Consider the following 23392-nt stretch of genomic DNA (forward strand, 5'->3'; position numbering starts at 1 on the left):
AATCTTTACCGTACTATGTTACGTGTTAAAATGCCCCATCTATTTACATTGCTTACTTATGATATTTTTAATAATATATTTGATATTCCCCTGAAAAATCTGTTTACCGTGCACTTGCAAAATCTAAAGGGAGACATTTTAAAAAATAAATTCCTGTGTCGAAACTTATGTTAATTGTTTAAGGTACTACTTTCGTTCTTTCGCAATCAAATGTGATGCAACATTGGGAGTGTAATCTTTTTATCCGGAGTGTCTTTGCTTCTTCAGCTTTGGAGTAATAGCAGGTGCTGACCCTATCTTTATCAGATATTCTTAAAGATAAAGTTCCCCCGTGGAATCATGGCGGCGTTGTCCTCAAGAATGTATGAGGAAATGTCACTCTAAATAGGTTAGGGCTGAAAATAAATCAACTAGCATACTCAATTAAGTTTAACGTCATATAAAAGTAAGGAAGCCATAAATGTTTATTTAAAGAATCAGATCATTACAGAAGGCAAAAATAAGGTTAATCAGTCAACATAATAGTAATCAGGCAACCTTCACTGGCTAACCACTAAAATGAGCGCTCTTTTATAGCACATTATACAGTAAAAATCATACAGTTAGCAAGAGGCAAGCAACAAAATACATATTCTCAGCAAATCACAATACAAAATAAAATTCTACAATACCTAAAACCATTCCCTAAATGAATAATAATTAGACCTATTTGACCTAATGTCATCGGATGTGACAGTACAAATCTTATTACAGGAAAAAACAATGACAGGCTGATGAAGTGAATAGGCTCACTGAGGTTCAACCAGCAAGAACAGGAAGAACATTTGAGAGGAAAGTTTCCTCTAGAGCCTACAAAGGTCAGCATCTTATTATGGAATGAAATACCAGAATCTCCGCATATTTTATATTCAATAATGTTTCAATCCACATTTTGCTGTGTGTGGAGACTGTAGAACTGAAAACATGGTCACATTTTAAAAGACTGGTACAAAAATATGAAAATATGATTTTGTTGAGCATAGCAAAATTGTTTCAAAAGCCAATGATTCATACCACTTAATAGTAATTATTTGTTAATTAGAAATCTGCTCTAACTATTGCCTCCTCTGATTATGAACACTTCATCACAACTCATACTATTCTAACAAAGGCAATTTATAACATTTACTAACTATGAATACTGTAAAAGCTTAAAAAACAAATCACAAGAAAAAAGTCAGCTTCACAGTCATTCAAACAACAATTCAGTTTTAATGTTTTTCAGTGGGTTCATAACAAGGTGCCAAAGCCCTTTGTAACACAGAGTTCGTGTACAATGGGTAACTTTATTTGATTAAAATATAATCATAAAAGCAGGACATACATACCACACATATACAAAATAGGTAATTAAAATGACCAAGAATGATATAAAAATACAAGTTTTAAAACTAAGTAGCAGCAAAAAAAAATTTTTTTTTTTTAAATTGATAATGTAACAAAGAAATGAGTGTTACTGTCAGAATCTGAGAAGAAGGCCCAGAGTTGCAAGGAGACCCAGAGAGTGTGAACGTTTCATTAAAACAGCTGTCAAATGTCGGTATCGATGAAGAATCGTCGGGTTCGCATACCCTAGTATTGCAGGCATAGAGAGCACAGGGGAGACCAGAGTGAGGTTTTGTGGGTCTACAGTTTTGTTTTAGTCACCTGATGCCCTCTTTAAAATTGCTACCGGGCCTGCAATTTTCTGGTTAAATTTACGATATACATGATAAATAAAAATTGTAAAACTTATGTTTAAGGCTGTGTTCTCTGGGTTCAACTCCCAGTCTATTCCATTCTGGCCTCAATTTTAATCTGCACTGAGTCAAAAGTGCAGGGCAGAGGCATACAACATGCTCCATAGATACCACCGGGGCCCGCAACCCCTGCACTGTTGGTTATCTGATGTGTGACGCCAGATAGGTAAGTGTTTGAGCAGGTGCCATTCCCCCAGTCTAAGTGCCATAAATCGCAATTTTAGATACAAAGAATATGTGCGGGGCAGATATGACGACGGTGATGCCAACTGATAAGAATTGATTACTGCCCATGCATGCTTGCGTTTGGCAAGAGAAGCTTTGTCGGTGGTGTGGGATAGGATGCGAATGCGCTTCTTGATGCTGGTTTTAAAGGCTGTTTGACTGGGGTTTAGGTTCAAAATGTCGCCTGCTGAGAATTGCTGTACACATTAATTGAAGAACTTACTGTAGGTCCCACTTAGATTATTAAAGCTAATGTCCGACCACAGCATTGACTCAAGAGACCCAGCTTCAGCCTGCCTTCGCTTATGGCACAGATTTAAGTAGGCACCTAAGCTGGAGATTTCATAGTTTAAAAGGCCCAGTTCTAGTCTAATGTGTGCGGCGGAGGCAGATTTCGGCATATGAAAAACACTTTTATAAATCTTGGTCAAGTGTTGATTTAACGTTGTGCTAATTTTTCCCCTGAAAATTTCAATACCGTATGACAGCGTGGGGCCAACTTTGGCTTTCATAACTTCCATCATTGGGGTTAGACTTGGACCCATCAGTTATTTTGAGAGTTTTGAGAAATTCAGTCGGATAGCTGTGGCTTTCATTGAAATGTCGCTACAGTGTTTGGCGAAGGTGCCCCTGGAGTCAAAGTTAACCCCCAAGTATTTAAGGATTTTCCTACAACAAAACCAGAATTGTTGTACGACCAGCCACCACCTCCATAACGTTTTCTGCCGAATATAACCACTTGGGTTTTCTTTAAGTTAACCTCTAGGCTGTATAACTATGTAGTTTGTTTAACAATCGTTGCAGCCCTACTCGGGTAAGACTGAAGAGAGCGAGGTCATCGGCATACAGAAGGTTACTTAACTGCACACCACCGATCTTAGGGGAGTGGCTATTTGTCTCGTCCAGTTCGGCTGAGAGGTCGGCACTAAACAAGGTGAATTCAGGGCGGTTCTTCAAAAGTGAACTGGGAATAGGTTAATTCGATCACATTCAAATATGGCTTGATTTCAGCAACATAGGGTTATTCGGGACCTGCATACTTTGTGTTTGGTAGTTACTCTTGTTGATCTCTTAGCAAGTGGCTATTCACTTTCACTGTAATTATAGTCTTGTTATTTTTCTCTGTGATGCACATTTTGATTTACAGATCCACATATAGCTCTTGCTACATCTTCATCTTCACTAACCAATTAATTTTGCTACAGTTTGATTTTATCTAAACCCTGCAAATTGATTATCTTTGAGGGCTTTCGAAACTCAAATTTTCAGCTTCACTCCTTGGGTTCTAGTTTGAGTCTTTTGTTTTTCTATTTGTTCTTCTTGTTCCTGATCTAGATTTGATTTAGATATTGATCTTGATTTTCTTAATCCCCCCACATCCCCTATTTCCGCTTCACAAAGAGTACTCTCGCTTGAAACTATGAGTCAGTGGTTGTTGTCATCACTTCTTGATCTGCAGTCTTCACTCTCTTTCTGTGAGATGTGTGGATCGTTAGTTGGAAGCCTGCACATTTCACAGCAGCATTGGCCACAAGGATCACTTGCTCAGGGCCTTTCTACCTTGGGTCCAAACAGGATTTGCAAACATGCTTCTTCACCATTACCCAAAAATTAGGCTGGAGTTAATAACACAATTCGTCATTTGCTGATAGTGTTGCCAAGTTTGCCTGATGAGAGAAGATCATACTGCATCAGCTAGGCCTTTGTAGTAGTCCAATACAACATCATCACTTATATTCATAATTTCAGCTGAAGGGATGCAAGGAATTGTTTTGCTCCCCTCATTAACATTTCATGAAACGAAGTCCTGTCTTTTTATTTGGGGTATTCCTGAAGTTCATCAGCACAGGTGGCAGGATATCTGCCCATTTTAGTGATGTTGAGGCACACACTATTTGGATTTGAAAGACCCGTTGACTTTGTCCACAGTCCTCATGCTTCTGATCTGTAGTTACAATTATACTTCTGCTCGATTTGCAAAGCTGAGCACAGTAGTTTCATAACTCCACTCTTCAAGTGAGTTCCTTTATCTGGTTTTAAAGAGGTTGGCATACAAATCTAGGAATTTAATCCCTCAATGATAGTTTAGTCACTGTCAAACCGTCACATCCCCTTGTGTGATAGGCCTTAATCCCCCTGAAAAAAGGCACACAATTGCTAAACTGTATCTCAATTTTTTGTGAAAAAGCATCTTGGCAAAATCTATCTAGGTTCTAGCAAAGGAACCCTATGATTTTCCCATGTGACTCATTGTCACCAATGTTTTCTTCGCAGCATTCTATTGCTGGAAAGTAATGCAACGTTGACAAAGACTTTCAGCTACAGGTCTGAAGTGTCGATTAAACCAATACTTGTTAAAAAGTCTCACCATAGCATCATGACCAAAATGTGCAGGACCATGCATTAATCTTGACACTGAGGACAGCATTGAGTTTGGTAAAACATATTGTTTGTAAGTTGTCATTCAAACTTCATTCTGATCTTTTGAAAATTAAATACAAAAGTGAGAGGCAACAAAAACAAGATGTACACAAAGAGAGTTTGTACAGAAAATAGCGATGATAAGACTAGTGGGTCCTTTTTGTTTGTGCTCTTCTTCAGAATGCACAAGCGCAGCCAACAGGTTTCGCATACAGAAAGGCTTCATAAGGACTGCAAGCATGCAAAAAACATAGATGTAAAAGTGTGCATGTTCAATAAAAGACAAACTATTCAATGCATTTTTACACTCAAACTAATGCTATAAAAACCCACACCACATCAGCCAATTATAATACAAGACAAAATCAAAAGGACGCTTTTTTAGGGACGCATAAGAAAGGTCCTTATTCATGGCATAGCAACATCACATACATTTTCATACATCCGGTAGTTGGTCTAGAAATCTGCACTAAACAAAAATTGTGATATACTAAAAAAGCCACAGAAATTGTATATATGGACAGACATGCAAAGATATAAAACATCTGTACTGTCAACAAGCCCGGAAATAAACCAACAGAAAATGATAAGAAAGTACAACATACATATATAATACAAAACAAAAAGCACAATTTATAAAAAAACTGAAGAAATACATGAAATGAGTATGAAAGACAAAAAGAGACAGAAATGAATTGTCAATAGATTCAAGAGAACCATATGTTACAAAGCTAAAGGTCAAAAAAGTATTTTAAAAAACAGCTTAAAAAAGAGGCCAAGGAGAACCCAAGTAGGTATAGGGAAGTAAAAGTAGTGTAAAACAGTGCATTGTGCCTTGCACTACACTATAGTGCAAACATGATAAAAAAAATCACCCGAATAGGTAACAAACTAATTCCTACTAGCTTTGCATGGAAAGCTAATATCAGCCAAACTGTGTAAACAACGTCGCAAGGGACAACCAATCGTCCGGTGTGCACTACGACAGCAAACAATAAAGTCATAAGTAACAAAAAAATCTTAGCAGCTAGAAATAATAATTCTGATATACTCTAAAAGAGAGTGACTGAGAAACAGTCAAAACCAGAGACACCAGTGCACTAGAGATTAAACGTTCTCACCATTTAGTCTCAGTGCTCCCCAACAAATAAAAAGAAGGGTTTTTGTGACTCCGACTTTCAAAAAACAAGGACTGTGTCTTTTTTAGAAACAAGTGAGTGTACATCAAAACTTGAAAAATGAATATCCTATGGTACGGTTTGAAGTCACGTATTCAGACTTCTGCAGTCAGTCATCCTAGTTAAAACAAACATTTTCAAAGATTTACTGAGTCCTATTGGCATCATCTTAATATTCTGCCAATATCAAGCCAATTAGCAATGTATTTTTGCATCCACAAAACTTAATAATATAGAAATCCTTGAACTAAATCGTAATTGGTATAAATTTTATTTATTTATTTATTTATTTAGCGACTTGTAAAGCGCCTGGTGACCCAAGGGCATCCCCGCGCTATAAAAATTTGCTGTCCAGATGAGAGGGAGGAAAGAAGGGGGATGACGTTATTTAGGGAATAAAAGTGTTTTCAATTTTTTTCTAAAAATCAGATAATTGGATTCCAGTCTAAGGGTACGTGGGAGGGAGTTCCATCCAGTGGAAGCTTTCACTGAGAAGCGTCGACCTCCAGTGCGTGTCTTTTTAAATTTGGGGATGTTGGCTAGGTGCTCACTCTCGGACCTCAGGGATCTGGACGTTTTATATGGAGTAACCAGGTCGCTGAGGATCGAAGGACCACCTCCATTGATCAATTTGTATGCCGTGCACATGGCTTTGAATTCCACTCTTTGGCGCACAGGGAGCCAGTGCAGGGCCTTGATAGCAGGTTTCGCTGACACTCTGGAGGGAAGGTTCATGAGTAGACGGGCAGCTGCATTCTGTGTTCGTTGCAGTTTCGCCAGGGTGGCCTCAGAGGCTCCCAGGTAGATCATGTTACTATAGTCCAAACGTGATAGTATGAGCCCTTGGACCAGTAGTTTCCTGGATGCGGGGGGGAGTAGGGGGAGAATCCTGCGGGTAGTACGCATAAGCCCAAAACAGGTACCTGCAGTTTTGGCCGCTTGCGTTTTCATGGAGAGCTCGGGTTCTAACCATACTCCTAGGGTCTTAATTTCATGTTTCGGGGTAGGAATTTCTCCGAACACGTCTGGCCAGACCGCTGGGGGGATGGTCACCCATTGCTTTCCCATGAGCATTACTTCGGTCTTTGACCCATTTAGTTTTAGTGATGACTCACACATCCAACCGTGGATTTCCGTAAGGCAGTTTGCCAGCTTGTCTGGGTGGTCGTCTAGTTGGGATAGGGAGACGACCAGCTGTGTATCATCAGCGTAGCTCACTATTTTTATACCGAATGGAATCACCACGTCTTCAAGGGGGGCCATGTAAGCATTAAAAAGCGTTGGGCTCAGGGAAGATCCCTGAGGAACCCCGCTCATGAGGGGAAGAGTGGACGAGCGATGGTTGCCGTCCCAAACCTGGAACGTGCGCCCAGCAAGGAAGGACTCTATCCATCTGAGTGCCGTCCCGGTGAGCCCTGCTGCCGTCAACCGATTGAGGAGGACACGATGGTTGACTGTGTCGAAGGCTGCACTAAGATCCAGGAGGATCACTGCCACTGACCCTCCTGAATCTAGAATGCGCCTTGCCTCCTCGATGACGGCAAGAAGGGCAGTATCTGTGCCATGGCCCGGGCGGAACCCAGTTTGGGATTGCCGTAGGATGTTATTTACCTCGAGAAACTGAGACAATTGTCCGTTGACTAATTTCTCGGCTACCTTGCTAATACCAGGGAGGAGTGAGATTGGCCGGTAGTTGGCCATATCTGCTGGGTCTAGCTGGGGTTTTTTAAGGAGTGCCTTCACCACTGCACTCTTCCAGCTAGCGGGAACCGATCCCCGGGCAAGTGAGCTGTTAATAAGCTCCGTGATCGTGGGAATGATGACGGGGGCTACAGTTTTAGGAATCTAATGGGTACAGGGTCCAAAGGTGATCCGCTTTTCATTTTGGTCAAGGTTGCTTCTACCTCGTTGCAGGTTACTGGCCTAAATGTCGCAAGTTGAGGGCGTAAGCTGCTTCCAGACTGGTTGGGGGGTGAACCATTGTCCATGTAGCTAGAGGGACAGGAAGGGGGAAGGGATGCTAAGATGCGGGCAATTTTGTCGTTAAAATAAGTGGCTAATTCGTTGCTTCGGTCCACAGGGGGGATATTGGAGGACGGAGTGGTTGGTACTTTCAGAAGCTCTTTTACAATTAGGAAAGATTCCCTGGCTGAATTAGTGGATTCTTTTATCCGAGTATCATAATGGGAAGCTTTAGAGCGCCTAATAACAGTTTTATATAATCTAACTGAATTTTGGTAGGCTTCCTTGCTGGCATGCTGCCAGTCTTTCCTCCAAAGTCGTTCGGCTCTCTTACAATTTTTGCGTAATAGACGAAGTTCCGGTGTATACCACGGGGCGGAACCTAGTTTCCCATTTTTGTCCTCCCGAGTCCTAAATGGGAGTACGAGATCCAGGGAGGTAGTAATCCATTCTCTATATTTACTATCGACGACAGCCGGGTCTTCTGCGTAAGCAGGGGTAGTTGACTTTAGGGTCCTGGCCCATTCTTCGGTGGGGAGCTTGGACCAGGCCCTGTCCCTGGTATAAGTGGGCGGTTTTTGAGGTTTCCTAAAAGTTCCTGGTAGTTGGAAGGAGACTAGAAAGTGGTCCGTCCAAGGGAGGGGAAGGGACTCACTAGCTAGCATAGTGAGGGAACTCGTGAACACAGGGTCCAGCAAGTGACCCTTATTGTGAGTAGCTCCAGAGTTTAGAAGGCGGATGTCAAGGGCCGCCAGATCAGTGATCAGGTCGACAGCCCCAGAATCTAAGGGGTCATCGAAATGAATATTCAGGTCTCCTATTATCATAAAATTAGTGATGGAGTGGGCCTGTGTAGCTACTGTGTCCAGGAGAGTACTAGCAAAAGGACCTGGATGACCAGGGGGGCGGTACACTAGGATCCCTGAGAGAGAGTTAGTCGGGTCTAACTTAATTGTAAACTGCAGGCTTTCAGAATCGGGAATATGCGCGTCATTAGTATTGCAGAGGAAATGGTCCCGATGAATAATGGCGACACCACCACCCCTACCTAGGGGACGAGGTAGGGACTGGATGAGGAAGCCCGGTGGGGTTGCTAGCACCATATCTGACTCCGAGTGGGCAGAGAGCCACGTTTCCGTCAGGAAAAGGACGTCTATGTCATGGTCTTCTACGAGGTGGTTAATCAGCGTCGCGTGTTTGGGGAGAGAGCGACAATTCAGCGAAGCGAGTTTGAGGGCTGAGAGCTTGGGGGCTCGAGTAGGGAGAGTAAGCTGGACTGGATGGCATTAAGTACAGCTCGTGAACATACTCACAGGAGGAGGCGATGGGGGGTCTGAGACTTAGGAGGTCCCGACGAGAGTAGCTTACCTTCGGGGCAGCTTTATCCAGCAGGGGTTCCGGCCCTAGGCCCGGCCGTGCGCGGACGGGCGCAGACGGGCTTGCCTTAGGCGCGCCTTCGGCGCGCAAACGGCGCTCCCGCTGCGCTCGTCCGCTGCGCTGGTATGGCCGACACATTTGTAGCGAGTGGTGTGGGCGTGGCCTCGCAGTGGGCGTGGCTCCGCCTTCGAACCGCGATGGCGGTGTGCTTGTTTACCCTGTCTCAGCGCTGGTTCCGCTGTCTCAGGGGGTGTCTTAGGAGGTCTGCTCAGCGCATGAAGCTAGCGCTTTCAGTAGAGGTGAGGTTTTTAAAATCAATACAATTCAAGTGACGAATGGACAATTTTTAAAAACACAACAAGGTGCAGTCCTCCGGCTTTCCGCCTCAGAGGTCAAACAAATAATAATGCGTGGCGCTTGGTTCAACGTTTTTGTAGGTTTCCTGGTGGGCGTGGCCTCGCAGTGGGCGTGGCTCCGCCTTCGAACCGCGATGGCGGTGTGCTTGTTTACCCTGTCTCAGCGCTGGTTCCGCTGTCTCAGGGGGTGTCTTAGGAGGTCTGCTCAGCGCATGAAGCTAGCGCTTTCAGTAGAGGTGAGGTTTTTAAAATCAAATGGTAAATCTGTGTGATCATTGGCTAGGCTACAGTAAATAAAGAACAACATGTGTTCATGAATGCATACTTAGTTGCATGTATAGTTAAATCCAGCACTATAAACTGACAACAAAAAACAGTGATGAAATGTTCTTACAATCATAGGTTAATTCATCCACAGGTGAAAACACAGGCATTGTAAATGGTGCATGGCAGGCGATGGTGTCTTAAAAATGCATGGTAGGCCCACGAAAAATTAAGGAAAACATTCATGTGCACATTATAGTGCAACCGGCATGCGCATTGTCATGTAGACTGAAACTAGAGCAAGAGCTGAATTTATTAAGAACTGGTCAAAGTGTCAAAAAGGTATAACATATTTTACCCATGGCTATATGCTTGTTGTGAAAAAGAATACAAACCAGGATGGGAGGGTCCGAGGGAAGTTTTATGACCAGCACGGACTATGTCCCCCAATCTACATATACAAAACAATAAAGTCCGAGGGTCTAGGAACGCCACCTGCAACTAAGGTAGCATAAGGTAGCATATGTGCCAACAGTGCACCAGAAACTTAACTGACACAGGAAGTCCTAACTTAAAGGACGGAATCCCATCACTCACCGAAGTGAAATGCTTCATCATCTGGGATCTCCTCCCGGCTGTAACTCCTAGTACAGTCGAGGGCTTCGGCCCCCTCACTGTGAGGGAGGAGCTCTGGGATGTTTTTGATGTTATCCCTAACTATGGGCTACTAAAACCCAAGATGAAGAGCTGTTAATATTGTATGTAAGTGATGAGCGCAGTGCAAACTAATGTGGAAATGTGAAAAGTGAACTAAAACTAACTATCAAGAGAAAAATACTTTTAATGGTTGTCTCTTGATGTTAGGATTAAAAACTGCGTAAAATACAGTTTTAACATAATAACTGCAACTGTGGTCTACATGTTTCGGCTATTATGACCTAACAAGTGTCTAGCCTTCTTCAGGACCTAGATGTTATATGCTACTGCGGCATGTGTATTAAAAAATAAGAGGTGTAACCCCCCAAAAATATATATAAATAAATGGAACCAATATAACCTACACCACACAATATCTCTGATGGAGGCTCATGGTGTACTAGTCAACCTGTGTAGAAAAAGATGAAGGACATCAATTAATCAAATGTCAGTGAAGATTGCGCGTAAGTCAGTTAATATCCCTAACTATTACGATATCCAATGAAAACTTACCCATGCATTACAAGTAAGGAACATCACCTCACCTGGCAACAGCTCAGGGCGTGAGGCACCGCTCTGAAAAAAACAGAGTATGAAACATTGACAGTATCAGATCCATTCAAGTGATCTGTTTATATCAACAACCTGTGACTAATAGAAAGGCTTTGTTAGAAAAAACAGTAAAATAATCTTGAAAGGAAACTGCAGGCATAATACTGATGATGTCAAGAAAATTAATCTAAAATGAATGGAACTCGTAGTCCAACTACAATATGTATGTCAGGTATGTAGCTGTCTATTGTTCAAATGTATGAGGTATCATAGCAGACTTGTGCCTGTAACGTACATTAAATCGACATTAACCTTAGTCAACAAAGATCAGGGAGAAACATGGACTATATCTCCATGCATATAATAGGGTAATAATCAGAGGTGTCATTCAATACTAGCCCCAAATATGCCTTCCACACGACTTAATTTCAGCATGATTGGAAAAACCAGATCATAGATGATCAGAGGATAATGGTGACACCATTACTTGATACAGTGTTAATGAAACAGTGTAACCTTAAAAGTATGTGAGTGATAACTAACGCTGCCAACAGACGGTTCAGCTAGCACGCAACATTGGTATTTCTTATCAGATGTCTCATGGACTGAAATGCGGTAAGTTGTAAAACCTCACACGCTGCCTTAGATAGTAAGGTTGTTAAAACATATGGGCGGCTCAAATGTACAAAGCACTAGGAAAAGCTAGCGCATAGCGTGTAACGCAATGACCAGCCTGTACGGCTGTAAGTCAATAATGAGGATAATTGTTAAGCATCCCACACTGCCGTTTGCGATAAAAATCTAGTCAGTGAGGGCAGCTTAAATCACAGAGAAGACATTGCGCGTCACTTAAAGAGCAAATAACGTGCAAGACTGTTATGTCTCTCTCCTCGTACAGTGCCTTTTAACAGAGAAAAAGTTAGCAGTACAAGCGGCTCCAATTACGCGGCAGAGGCACAGCGCGTAGCGCAATTCATATCCTGCAGGTCTGTAAGTTTGTAAACTGCAGAGTTTGAGAGGGCTTACCTCTCCGTTGGTACCCCGAGCTTCGCAAATCTGCAACCAGAGGCGCCTTGTCAGGATCCTACCTTGTATTTTATTCAATTGAAGTACCGATTTCCCCATGGTCGCTCAAGAAATGACGTCACTGAGGGGAACTGGGTAATGTAGTTATTCGCAGGACGACACTGACTATATCATGATTGTATCGTTAGATCGCGGCAGCCTATATATAGAAGTGATATGGCTCAACGATTCTATTGATATCCATAGAAATGGATTGTTCAAAATGCAAAATAAAGCATTCAAAGAGCTTATTGGATGATCGTTTATATATGAATGCTAGATATTGCACCATGGTACAAAAAGCTACCGGTGATTGAATGAGCACATGAAATGTGCCACACGGCTGCTATAAATGCATGCATATAGCAAATGGCTAAGTAAGGGGGCAATGCAAAGAGCTCTTGTCATTTTTATTTTGAAAAACACATATTTAGGATCGTAACATGTTAAAAATCCATAACGATTTTATTAGAAGATATTTATGCATATCGAAGAATTTTTTAACGCTGTTGCATATAGTCAGATATGTCCAGAGAGCATATTCAATGAACTCACCTCGACGGTAGATGTTACAGCCCTGTTAGGCGTGCTCAATGTAACCTTTTAGTCACAAGAGCTGGAGGAGTGGTAATAAAGATTAGCCAGAATTTTTGACAATGTCAAGATCTCACAAACATCAAGAAAAGAACACGCGTAGAGCTGACTCATAGACAGACTTTATAGAAAGGTCCATGGTATATCATCATTAAGACCTCTACTATCACTCTTGAGCTTAAACACCCAACGCTGTTCTTTCTGAAACAGAAATTTTGTGACATCTGTAACATGGGTAAGAATAAAAGGTTGCTCTAGCACTGTCCAACGCAATTCATCTGCTTGATGTTGGTGGGTTAGAGAATGACTTGTCAACTTAGTCGACAGTTTATTGCACCTAATCGTGCTGTTATGCTCTGAAATGCGTAGTTTGATCTTACGGGTTTTCCTTGCACCATGGTACAATAAAGTTACCGGTGATTGAATGAGCACATGAAATGTGCCACATGGCTGCTATAAATGTTTGTATATAGTAAATGGCTAAGTAATGGGGCAATGCAAAGAGCCCTTGTCATTTTTATTTTGAAAAACACATTTAGGATCGTAACGTTAAAAATCCATGATGATTCTATTAGAAGATGTTTATGCATGTCGAAGAATTTTTTAACGCTGTTGCATATAGTCTGATGTGTTCAGAGAGCATATTTAATTAACACACCTCGACGGTAGATGTAACAGCCCTGTTAGGCGAGCTCAATGTAACCTTTTAGTGACAAGAGCTGGAGGAGTGGTAATAAAGATTAGCCAGAATTATTGACAATGTCAAGATCTCACATACATCAAGAAAAGAACACACGTAGAGCCGACTCATAGACAGAGATTATAGAAGGGTCCATGGTATATCATCATCAACACCTCTACTATCGCTCTTGAGCTTAAACACCCAACTCTGTTCTTTCTGAAACAGAAATTTTGTGACATCTGTAACATGGTAAGAATAAAAGGTTGCTCTAGCACTGTCCAACGCAATTCATCTGCTTGATGTTGGTGTGTTAGAGAATGACTTGTCAACTTAGTAGACAGTTTATTGCACCTAATCGTGCTGTTATGCTCTGAAATGCGTAGTTTGATCTTACGGGTCGTCATGCCTACATATTTCAGTTGGCAAGGGCATGTGATGAGATAGATAAGTTTGTCACTATTGCAATTGGTGTGCTTGACTTGAGACCACGATCTGTCGGTCCCTATGTCTACCGTGGTAGTATGACTTGTTGGAGGACAAGCCGCACATGACCCACAGGGGTAATGCCCCTGGACTGGTGGCATATTCCACAATGTATTCTGAGTAGAAGGTGTTAAAACTTTGTTAAATGGTTGTGTGTGCACCAGGCTAGGACTTCCTGTGTAGGTTACGTTTCTGGTGCACTGTTGGCACATGTGCTACTATAGTTGTAGGTGGCGTTTCTAGACCCTTGGACTTTATTGTTTTGTATATATGCTTGTTGCACCCATAAGCCATGGACTGCTACCAAGTATGCCGTGTCATGCACACAAATGGCAATGTTTGCTTGCGTATGATGCAATATTAGAGATGGCATGTATATGACAGTAATGGAATCCCCTTTAGAAAAAACTAGCATCTAAAGCCCTATATCCCCCACAGCCCGTATCCTGGCTCACTTACCCGTGCTCGGCACAAAGTCATGTAGAGCAGGTCAATTTCTCAGCATATAAACATAACATTCTACTGACGTCTTAAGTACTAGCAAGCCCTGCCCTTTCCAAACAACTAGAGCGTTGCACAGTGAGATGTACGCGTGAGCAAAAGGAGACACTCTATATTATTGATGCTTCTCATACATCGTCTTCGAAAAGCATCACGCCCTTTAAAGCTGTACAGCGTCTTCAAGCCCAAATGGTCACACCGTAGCAAACCCATATGGAGTCAAAAACAGACCTCCTAAAAAATATACATGGGGTCAGGACATCTAGAAACCGAGAACAAATCGTCATGACACTAATGTTCAATCGTAAACAGGAACCAAACTCCCAAGTGATACATTTGAAGTCATCATTTACCCATATGTCTTCTCGGGTGTAATAGCACACTAGCGTAGTTTAGGTGGCCAGAATCACAACAATGAGTCTCAGAATTCCTTGCTAGCTTACAATTGGTATAGCTCACTCCTAAGATCTCATTCAAACGAAAATGAAGAATCCAGAAGCAATAAATAAATATGCACATGGAGAGCAGACAGTCAGGATCTAGGTAGCAATAGTTAAGATTTCACTATTTTTCACCAATATTTAAGATGTAACTATTCTTACAGTAATATCACACAGTACTACAGTAGATCAGTTGATAACAGACTTAATACTGAAAGCAAATCAAAACTTGCATTGTATTGTCATTTGTCCTCCATAGTATCATCCAGGACATGCACTCAGGGTTGAAAAAATATCTGTAGTGCCCCCAGTTCATATAGCACCGATGGATGGGCAAACATCTATTCTATTCTATTCATAGGTTTTATAAAGCACATAGATGCCTGATGACGGACTTCCCAGCGTTTTCCAACTAGCAGTTTTCAGGGACTTGTAAACGATTTGTATTATGTATTTACATACTTTCTCTTATGTCTGTAGTCTCTCTTCGATTTTATTTACTGCATGAGATTATTGTATGACATCTTCTCTATTCTATGTTCTTAGCATGCGCTATTCCAAACATGATTGGATGTGGAAAAAGCTGTAATTCTGAATTAACTTCTTCTGGATCTTCAACTTCAATTGGTCTGTCTCTTCCTTCAAACCACAATGCAGCACTTTACATTTGGCGACGAGTTACTTGCAGCTTTTCCACAAATTTTGTGTGTTTGGCTGAGCATCTTGTTTTTCGGCCTTCCTCCGTTGATGATCTGCTTTTCCTCTCCCCCTCTTCTCCGGACCGCTCCAGTTCCGTTTCTGTGCAGAGTCCTCTTACTTCATGCTGCCCCCGACCTCCGGATCAGCTTTTAAGCATTTTTGAAGGTTTTGAGCGTTTCCTCTCAAGACATCACCTTCAACGTCTGCCTTCACGTCTTCGTCTAACGTGATGACGTTATTCCTCCTTTGACCTCATCCTGTTGTTCGAGATACGGTGGCCATATTGGATTATTTATTTTCACCATTAACAAGCTCGTTTCATGCACCTTAACGATCTTCTACTTGGATCCTCAATACTTTTCTGTTTCTTCACCGGACTCTTTTTCCAGAATTTTTTTAAAAAAGGGTAATTTATTATTTATTGAATTTACCTTCTACGATTTTGTTCATTTTTAAATACTTTACTGTTTGCACAATCTCTTTGACTGTTTCACAAGAAGACAGTTTGTCATTACAAAAACGATTTTTAAATACTCATCGTTTATAAAGAAACTTCCTTGCTCTACAAAAACATTTCTTAAGGAACTTTCTCAACGCTGTTATTATTTCTTTTTTCTCCTTAGCACAAGAAGCTGCCATGTCTTTAATTCAACAAATTGTGCACTAAAATCATTTTTTACCCGTACCTGGTAAACCCAAAGAGCCTTGGAAAATTTGGTATTGTAGTTTTGAGAGTTATCTTTTTGCTATTGACGCTGATGAATATTCTCCCAAACGGAAATTTGCAATTTTATACAGTCATTTGGGCAGTGCTGGACGTCAAATTTTTGATAACATTCCTCCTTCTATTCCACCGGCTAGGGATGGTGATGGCTGGAATGTCTTCTCTGATGCCATCCAAAGACTCAATAAGAAATTTTTAGAACAACCAAATGTCATTTAAGAAAGATTCAATTTTATGAAGAGGAAGCAAGATCCCAGTGAAACAGTGGAGGAGTTCATTTCTGTTTTAAGAAACTTAGCTGCAGATTGCAACTTTGGTGCTGCTCTTGATATGCATATTAGAAATCAATTTATTTATAGTTGTTTTCACAAAAAGATACAAGAAAGTATTTTAAGTTGTGGAGACCCATCCTAGAAGTAATTGATATGGCTAAGAGCATTGAGAGAGCTATTATTTCCTCGAAGTGTATGTCTAGTGAATTTGTTTCTCCTAATATTATGATTCAAAATGATTCCTCAATTAATGCTATTACTTTTAAAAACACATTTTCTAAACCATTTCAAAGGAAAACTAACACCATGTGTTACAGATGTGGTTCGAAATTGCATCTTGGTAATAGTCCTATCTGCTCTGCTGTTGGTAAAAAATTTGTTAATTGTCTTAAAATTGGACATTTTCAGTCAGTTTGTAGAAGCAAAGAGGTAATTCAAGTTAGTTCTGTCATGTCGCAAGATCATTCTGATTGTGATACTTCTTCAATTAACACACCTTTCCAAAGTCTTAATATTAACTCTGTTGATCATTCTCTCAGTTGATTCCAATGTTCAATTTTTCTTATGTGAGCGTGCCAAAGACCCCCCTTGTCGAGCAAAAATTTGTGACCTCAGTCTTGATGTGATGGCAGACTCAAGTGCCCCTGTCACCATTATTTCAGATACCATTTAAAAAAATCATTGTTCTTCCTCTATTTTCTTGCAATGCACAGATATAATTCCTAAGGCATATGGTGATAAAGATATAGATATGCTGGGTTTCTTTTATGAAAATGTAACATGTCTAGGTAAATGCATTTACACAAAGTATACGTTGCTAAAATGGGTCTGAAACTTGTTTCTGGTTCAGAACAATGAGATATCAATTCAATTCAATCAGCTTTATTCAATTATAAAAATAATCATAAAAGCACAATACAATGTTGGAGACAATATATACAAACATTAGATTATAAAAAAATCCATAAAATAGCAGTGCAAGTCATATCCGATAGGGCTAAAAACACGATTTACATCATGATTGAATTTCTGCATTTTATCACCAGCTTTAAAAATATTAAAATTGAAACGGTCAACTGTTCTTCCCCTAGTGTTTGTAAAAACAGAAAAGCAGGCCGGCATTGTCTTAGGCCCCGTTTTTTTTAAATTGGCAAAATCCACCTATGCCTATTGTGAGAGTAAAATTTACGGAAAAGCAAGACGTGAATAGTCGATTGAAAGGACACATCATCACAAGGGCATTTGAACAACTCCTTTGACCAGTTGTTTTGGTCAGGAAAAGTAACGAGCCTATGAAAATGCCCAATCTCAAACGGGTCAACAGAAATCTGTTGTGTTCTCTTGTAAACATGTTTAGATAAAGCTGAAGTCTATTATCTGCCACTATTAACTGATGGGCTTGAACCAACACTTTTTGGAATTCTGTGTGTCTTCTCTTATTATCCAGATAATATAGACAGCTAGTTTTAAGTTCTTTCCTATTTACATCTAGTAAACTAAGGGGCTCCGAAAAGTATTCTTGATGGCCAAGATTACCAACAAAGTTTTTAATGTACTCAAGCCAACTAATCTTTCGCACCCCATCCAATTTACCACAGTCTATAAGTATCTGTCTATTGAGCTCCAGCGAGTCGGAAGTCCAGATTCTATGCCACTGGAGTACGGGTTGGATTTTACATATATCCGTTATATAAGACAAGCCCAATTCAGTGTGGCAAATATAGGTAGAGGTGCTATCCGAGACAGCCAATAAAAATCTTAAAAACCTGTTTTCAATACCTTGAAGCAAATTGACATTCTCGTGGCCCCAAATACCTGCCCCATAGATCTATTGGGATGCATTTTGCTTTATAGATCTGTATTAGGACCTCTGGCGCCCGTTTCCCCAATTTCTTACTAAAATTAAAACATGCGGCTTCCGCTTTAGAAAACAGTAGCTTCCTGGTTCTGATAGCCTGGGTCCATCTCCCACCTCCTATCAAAAAGTATTCCCAGGTAGGAAAAGGTTTTGCAACAATCGATGTATTTCTGTTCGAGTGAAATGGGTCTAAAATTTGTATTCCCTGTCCCACAAATCATCACAAAGGTTTTAGAAATATTAACTTTTAGTTTGGCCAGTGGAGAAGTGTGGCTCGATGGTTAGAGCGGCAGACCTCGATGCAGAGCACTGGTCCGGGACCAGGGTTCGATTCCCGTCGTGGCAGGGTCTCGGGCTATAAATTCCGCGGACCGGATATTCTCGCCTCAGTGCCTATTCTAATCATGGGTCCCACGCTGCAACTCTGGGCAATAGCTTGCTTAATCTCCACAACGGCCCCAACAGCGCTGGGATGCCTGGCTTCACCCTGGGGATGCCCAGGAGTGGACATTTCACAGGGAAAAAGCCAGGAAGGGTTCCCTAGCGGTATGAGTACAGCGCCGGGAAACCCCGAACCGGGGTAGCTGTGCGCTATATAAGTACAAGCACATTTACATTTACACATTTTATAAACAGCAAAACAATCAACTAGCCTCTGCATCCCTATCGGGGTACGGGACATCAGGACCGCATCATCGGCATACATCAATGTGGGTATGGGTCTCTTATGAAACATGCTACGGCTGCTGCTGCTGATATCGCCTCCCTTACCCACTTGTGAAAGGTCCTGACACTCTCTCCCCAGCGTGCTTCCCAGGTCGTTGATATATAATATGACCAGAAAGGGTGCTAGCACGCATCCTTGTCTCACGCCCCATCTCACCCTAAAGTGCTTAGTACATTCCCCTCCCACCCCAAACCGAACCCTAGCATTTGCTCCCATATATAATTGTCTCAGGAATAAAACTATCGAACTTTCCACCCCCATATTAGATAAAATTCGCCATAATTCCTCGTGAATTACAGAATCAAACACTGCAGTTAAATCTACAAACGTTAAGTACAACTTTTCCCTTTTAGCTTTGGTATATTTACCGATCATCATATTCAGATTTAACCCCTGGTCAATTGTGCCCATGCCTTTGCGGAATCCATACTGCAGGTCGCTTAGAATCGAATGGTCTTCCGCCCAGGCTTGTAGCCTTTGTAACAGAACTCTGCCGATGATCTTGATTGTTGAGTCGAGTAAAGATATCTGCTATAACAGGCTGGGTCTGACCTATTCCCTTTTTTAACAAGCATTGGCATAGCCAATAGGTCTCGCCTTTGGAACCTTATAAGTGTTTAGCTATGCAACAGTTGCATAACTAAATACTTATAAGGTCCCAAAAGCGAGACCTATTGGCTATGCAAAGCGGCCATGCGGCCGCGAAAGTGAAAGTGATCGCAATCGCGATCAAACATCAAAGCGGCCGTACGGCCGCGAAAGTGAAAGTAATAGCGGTAAAGCGCGGCGCGCGCTCCCGCGCACATGCACTGTACCTCTAGGCTGGCCTGGTAGCACTTTTTGGAGCCCTCTCAATAAGTCTCGCCAGACCAGCGCATGCGCTGGGTCTGGCGCGACCTAAAAATGGGGACCAGGGTTGATTCATATCAAGAAGCTAAAGGGCCAGTTGAACTACAAGCATTTAAAACTTGGGTTAAAAGAGGACCCCAGAAAAGGATGTTATGTTTAAAAAGGTCAACTGGGATGCCATCTGGTCCAGGTGCCTTACCTCCCAGACTCGACTCAATGGCTAGATTAACTTCGCTCAACTCAAATTTCAGGTTCATAGCCTCTATACCTTGTGTAATAATTGTAATGGCTACAGGCTCCATCTCTGACATTGGTGTGTGACTTGAGATGCTGTATAATGTTTTTTAATGCTCCAGCCACTCAACCTCGCTAATGGCATTCTCAATCGTAGCCCTGTCCTTCTCCATCAAAAAGGGTGCCTTGACTGCCTTCCAAAATGCAGAGGGGTCCTTTAACTTTGATGCTATCTGTAGATCCCGCCATGCTTCATTTTTAATGGTTGTTTTCCTTCGCTGTAAGGCAGCGTTATATTCTCTACGCGCAAGCCTAACATCTTCCACAACTCTAGGCTTTGAATGTAGCGTTTTCTTTAGCTTAGCGTGGGCCTTGGAACATGCTGCATCAAACCAACCGTGCTTAATTTTATTCGATTTACTAAGTTTCACAAACAGTTCCTGCTTACTGTATCTCGAAATTATCTGGAACCCACTAATAATCTCATTATTCATGGTGCTTACATCTAAACACGCCTTGACCTCCTCTTTGCAGTTTGTAATAACCTTCCTTGTGAAAGTGTCAGGGTTCAACTTATACCATTTTAGGGCATATCCATTTTGCCTAGAGACATTGAGGTTCCCCATAGATACCGATGTTTGATCAATTATATTTCTCTTAGACCTAATGGATATGCTCAAAGGGAAATGGTCACTCACCGATATATCATGTATGACAAAATCCTTTGCTACGATAGCATACCTACACGACATCAAAATAAAATCTATTGTTGAAGATTTCCCCTGCCCCTTATAAGTGGGATTAAAAGGCACGGGGTTAGAGCATAACGTGTTAGCGAAACCCAAGTCTGAGTCAAACATAACTTCATTAAAGATGTCCCCAATTTTATTGTGTGCAAAGTGCTGAAAAGGATGGTCCTTATCCCAAGATAGACCACAACACCCACTATATACATGATCACAAATATTACAATTAAAATCACCTTCCCATATGATACACACGTCTCTATGTGATACGGCTTGAATGTTCTGTACAGTAGTGCTAATATGTCTCACTACCTCCTCAAATCTACTGAATGAAATATTGTTATAGAAATTAACCACCAATAAACGGAGTTTCCTGTCTATATATAATGACAGGACCTAATAATTAGCTTCATTGCCAATTAGAACAGATTTTTCCAAGTTCAGGAGGTTTGACAAGTAAAACACAAACCTCCCTTGGCTCTCCCATACGCTGATGGAATAGCAGGGCTGTGAAAGGTTCTAAAACCATTTAAGTGTATGGGATCCAAGATCCAGGTCTCTTGGACAGCTAATACATCAAACTCCTTGACAAAATCAATCCAGGTATGGTCTATCACCTTTGTTTTTAACCCGGCCACGTTCCAAAAACATAGCTGATTGCAATTCCTCCTATCATCTCTCTTTGGGGTTTTAGGTACTCCAATTTTAATTAAAGAAGGAGGTGGCTGAAGGTACTGTTCTTCCAGTGGTTTAGTGGTTAGTTCCATGTTGGTAGGGCAAAGAACTCCCACTCCCTCCTCCACGTCCTCCTCATAATCATGTATCTGTCCAGTACTAGCCCCATTTGAGTCTTCTACATTTTTATCGGGCTGAGATTCAGAAGGCTTTTCAGGGCTAAGGCTACAAAAAATGGGCGAAAACATATAATTCCTGGAGTTGCATGTGGTTAGTCAATCTACCTGATCTAAACTATGGAAAGCCTTGAATCTATTATGGACCTGGACATTGTACTGCTGTTTATAGTTTACGGGATGAGGAGCTATATGTATCGTTGGATGGTAATCACTTGTTGGTTGGTAAAAATAACCCAAGGGGAGAATGTTTATACTGGCTTGTGAAGTGCCTTGTTCTCCAACCCTAGACAAAATCATTTGCACAAACCGAGGGTTGGCAAATGTTAAAACCACGCAATCACCACTTAGCCTTTTTTGTCCTGGCCCTACCCAACTAATTCTTCTCACCATCTTAAATTCTGTAAATAATTTCTCGGAGTAGCCTAACTTTGTGCCTAACCAACCTAGACTTTTATTTCTCAGTGAGGCCCATGATTCTTCAGTCCCCTGTGGCAGTGTCGGGACGTTAGCTAGAGTCACAGTATATGGTGTGGCTGCCGGTGGAAGATCTAATGTGCTAATTGCCTGATTATCCCGCTTAAAATGCGCTCCCACTTTACTCTTATCGGCAACTACCTGGAGTTGTGGGCCAAGATCTAATCTTTTAATCAATGGGTACCTTTGAAAGTGATTTAACACTCCAGAACTCTGGCCGTTTGTCACGGGTAATGGTACAGACGTGTGGGGTTTATACAACGGGTCAAACTTGGCTGAACTATCACTTTCCATGCCAATATCTATAGGAGCCCTCTTAGACAAAGTCCCTCCTGATACGTCAGAGCTCTTTAATGGGCCCGCTTCTACGGGAGACTCAGTTCGCTTAGTTATTGAGGACACCAAAACATCTAACTTAGTGGTAACGGTGGACATAAATTCTCTAATGAGCTTATCTAAAGACTCCAATATGAGTTTCACAGATTCTAATTCGATAGTCAAGGAGTTTCCACTTTCCACTACCGGAGCACCCCTAGTCCTTTGTTTAGGTTTCGATTGAGTCATTTCTTTCTTTGCTAATTTTTTAGAAGCTTTGCGACTCAGGATGCAGCTCCAGAAACAGGGTTTGAAGAGGAGACAGTCATAGATTTTACGTTTCTTGGACGTTTATCTGGTGGCTGTAACACACTTTCCTGTTCGCAGCCCGAGATGTGATCAGAAATTTCCAAAACACAGCCATTTACCTTGCCATCCTTTCTTAATGGGCTTAAGTGAGGAAGCGGAATAAGGGATGGACATGTCAGGGGGCTTACTACTGTGGCTTCTGCCACTATCTCTCCCTCTGTACTTAATTTCTCCGTATTAATAACTTCCTCCACTGAACTAATTTGTTTTTCTATGGCCCACATTGCCCCAGTCAGATAGTTTAACAAAGTCTGTCTTGGGCCTTCCATCCTACTTGTTTTAGAAATACCCTGGGCATGTCTTTTCCCCATTTTCAGGCCGATTAGATGAGGCAATTGTAGTATCCTCAGGTCATGTTATTATGTTCCCTTCATTCTGTACCTAGCTGCTCAGCCAGTGTCAGTGTTCCGCGTAGAATGTTAGTGTGGGTGGAATGCTTGGATACTGTGTGGGACTGAGACAGTTGGGAAGATGGGCTGAGCAGCTAGGAGGCTGCTCCTGGTGGGGCTAATGCTGGGGCCTATGTTGGGGCCTATTGTGGAGCCTGATCTGGGGCCTGTTCTGGGTTTACTACTTCTACGCCTAAGATCTCAATAAACCTCATCTACTCCTACCTGGCCACGTCTACTGCGTCTACTTATACCTCCTACACACGTGGGGCCAGCCCACTACATTTATGGCGACGATCTGGAGAAAA

Source organism: Triturus cristatus, chromosome 5_2 (genome assembly GCF_964204655.1).
Source record: "Triturus cristatus chromosome 5_2, aTriCri1.1, whole genome shotgun sequence".
In the NCBI taxonomy this organism is placed as follows: Eukaryota; Metazoa; Chordata; class Amphibia; order Caudata; family Salamandridae; genus Triturus; species Triturus cristatus.